Below are 3,859 nucleotides of genomic sequence, written 5' to 3'. Positions count from 1 at the left end.
TATAATATATATATATATATCAATACAATCAAGTTCTTCAAAGTAATTTTCAAAATCCCATACAAAAACCTTAAATCTTACAGCCTCTAGGTTTTTTTATATGCACTTAAAAACTAATTAGCAAGCAAGTCTATTATCTTCTTGTTAACTCCGTTTTGTTTTTCTCATTTTTGAAAAGATGTGAACTCTGAAAGATGCCTCAAGCGATGTATTCAAGGTTTGAACATGTGGGTGTGTACATAGGTTAACTCCATTTCCATATAGTGATATATTGTGCCTAAATATGCATTGTCTTCATTATACGCTATTTATATAAACAAAAGTCTATCAATCATAACAAAGTCCTTTCTTGGAGCATATACTTTTCCCAATGTTAAGGAAAGCATTATCTTATAATACTAGGAGCACGTCCCCATCATTTGTAACATATAATATAGTTCTTTCATGTTTAATCTACACATTGAGTGAGTAGATCTAGTACAATAAGTTGAGTTATATGTCTTCTAGATCTTAGGAGGCTTTCATATATTACTTCATCTTGTAAAAAGTTGGAATGAAATCACAAACTTAATATTCTTCCTAAAAAGACCCAATAAATGGTGAGTCACTCATGCATAATTGCATGTAGACTTGCAGTGCACACGTGCAGACGTAAGCAAATCTTTTTCCATTACACACTCATAGCTCACATGATTTCTAAAATGCGTACTTATTTTAGTAGATACAGTTTTTAGGATGACATAGATGTTGTGATGCCAACTCATTCCAATCAACCACTATGTCAACATGCTGCTTGATGAGTCGATTCACCATTTACCATTTAGTTAAATTTTTCATTACATTATACTTCATATCCACTCTAAATTGTAAACCAAAGGTTTAGTAGATCTAGTTTCTCTTTCCAAACTTTAAGGACATGCACATCTCAACCGAAAATAACTACCATTAAAGATGCAACAAAGAAATACAGCATCATCTAATGCTATCAATGTCGCATTACAAACGTTTCAATAAGGGGACACATGATTGTTCACACCTCCAACAAAAAAAATTTCATTAAAAATTTAAGGTGTAAAAAGTTCAAAATGCCTTTGCTTGTGGTTTACGACTTTGATGGTTACTTTTATGAAGTTTATGTTATGTCTAAGAAGACGAAAGATCAATCTCCTTAAAAGAATAAAAAGGTAAATGCTTTATGGATGGGATCCAATGTGCATGACTAGTTGTGTAATATGGAATGAGCTTTGCCTATCATGTAACCTTACATGGAATAATATGTTGAGGAGCCTAAAATATTGCTACCTACTTTTCAATAGTCTTATAACTAGAGCACTTTGTCTAGAAACATAAAGTTTGTTAAATGGCCATATTGTAAATATTTGGAGAGCGTTGGTCATGAGTTATATTTTGCAATGGGCTTTCATGTGCTTTCTCCATTATGTCCTCTCATGTTAGTTGAAATGGATAGATAATACAAACATGTTAAAAGGAGCATATCTAGGTTTTGTAAAAAGTCAATTTTTCCATGTTAGAATGCAACCACCTTACAATCCATTGGATCTAAATGATAAAACACTTGATCATGCCCTCTCATTTGAGATAGAAATTTAGAAAACAATATGTGCATGTATTTGGATTTTTAAAGCTTTTCTTGCTACCAAACATGATGAAAGTGACTTTCACTTCAAAATTAATAGAAATGGGCATCCTCAAGTTGAGATTTGACTTTTTCTACTTTTCTTATTATAAAACATGAAGAAAGTGACTTGCAATCTAGAAATGTAATAAATATGGGCATTCTCAAGTGGATTGCATAAGAGAGATTAAAGAAACATTTTCCAACCTTTTATCCACCCAATATGGAGGTTTGAGTCTCACTTAGGGATGAGGTAAATCATAATAAGTGTGTGCATATAAATAGAAACCATGTATAAAGTTGAAGTCTATGTACTTTTTTAACAATAATTATAGCTATAAGATTACACTTCATACACCAAAATTTCCACAAAAGTAAAACAATGTAAAACCTCTATATACCATACAAATGTTGACTATTTAAAAAGATAATCTCAACCTTGTTTTTTAATGTTCTTCCTAACTTCCTATAAGAGGCTTATTCATTCAAACATGCTCTATCTAGTTAATGCAAACTCAAACTTCAAGTTAGGGAAGCTAGCAATAGGGTAAGTTTCATGGTGATATGCCTTTAAGTAAAACTCAAACAATAATGAAAGGCATACATATTCTCACATGTACAACAATGATATGCATATATATTCTAAGATTTAGTAGTGTGATTGTAACCAAAAGGTGTTGTCCACCACAATAATATGCTTGAAAAAAAAATTCTCCATGAATGCCATTAAAAAACTTTGAACAAATATCTACTCACATTATCTATAAACAAAAAACATAAGTAGCAAAAGGCAACCAACTCTTTGGAAGGAAATGCAAGCTATTAATTTATCTTTCTCCATGCCAAAATTTAGTGCAAATGAGATTATATGTAGGTCTTCTCAAAAGAGATGGATTCATCTATACCAACAAAATTCAATCCTCTTGCAATCAAGACCAAAGGCACTTATTAGCACAAAATGAAACTCAATAAATGATTCCTAACAATCCTAAAGGAAGTGTTTTTTACCCATGTCTTCTTCCCATTGTGACATGACAAAGTGCATACCTCCCAACCTATTGCTCTATTCTTAAACAATAGGTTAAACCTCTAGGTACTAACCCCAAATCCTATAGAACTCCTCATTCATATTGCCTTTATCCCACAATAAAGCCTCTTTCTAACTTAAGGAATGATGCATGCCCATTTTCCCTATTGCACTCATGAGCTTCAACCAACACCACCACTTAACTTCTAAGAAATCCCATATGAGATGCTTGATCATTTCAACTCTTCTACAAAAGAGGCACAAAGAAGTGATATTGAAAATCTCATCCTATACTTGCTATGCAAGTGTTAAAGCTTAGCAACAAGCTAAAGAGTAGAAGGAAATGCGCATGCAAAAAAAGAAAGAGGAAAAGCAAGGAGAAGGTTCAACACTCGAAAGGAAGCAAATTAATTTTTTCAAGAGCACCCCCAATAATTAATGAGTCATGCAACTCACTGTAAGAGTCATTAGGATAGACCCATGCAAATTGTTAAAGAGTCATGTAGAATTCTAGATGAGGCAATTTTAGTCCCATGGGCAAGAGCCTTTACACAAAAGCCATTCCAAAGCCCAACTAGAAAATGGGTATCCAATCTAAGAGAGTCTCTAAAAAAGGTCGATGTATATAAGTTAGAAAAAGTAATGCCATTATCATGTGTGCAAAAGCCTTGGTCATGTTTGCTTCTTGCTACTCGAAGGTGCATGTGGTAAAAAGGAATAAAAGGAAGCTATGGAAAAAGAAATATTTGCTTTGAATAGGAATGATACTTCTCATTTATATCATCTCCCATCCAACAAGAATCCATATGATGTAAATGGATCTACAAGCTAAAATTTAACAAGGACATATTGGTGGACATAAAGCCAAGCTATTGCTAAAATATTTGCGAATATGTTATTGATTATGAAGGTACTTATGCATCTATAGCCAAGATGAGCTCCATTAGGTAATTCATCTCTTTGCCTACTCTTCACAAATGGAAGCTATGCCAAATGGATGTAAACAATGCCTTTCTCAATGGATAGCTTAACGAAGAGGTCTACATGCAATAACCAAAGATTTATGTCGCAACAAGTGTTGCAATAGCTAAAGAGTATTTGGTGTGCAAGCTGAAAAAGATCTTGTATGGATTGAAGCAAACTCCAAGAGCTTAGTGAGATAGAATACATGACCATCTCAAAAGTCAAGGATTTCA

The sequence above is a fragment of the Lygodium microphyllum genome, chromosome 5 (assembly GCF_053477565.2).
Source record: "Lygodium microphyllum isolate KBCC chromosome 5, Lygodium_microphyllum_v1.1.10, whole genome shotgun sequence".
Classification (NCBI taxonomy): Eukaryota; Viridiplantae; Streptophyta; class Polypodiopsida; order Schizaeales; family Lygodiaceae; genus Lygodium; species Lygodium microphyllum.
Note: the sequence above shows the minus strand (reverse complement) of the source record.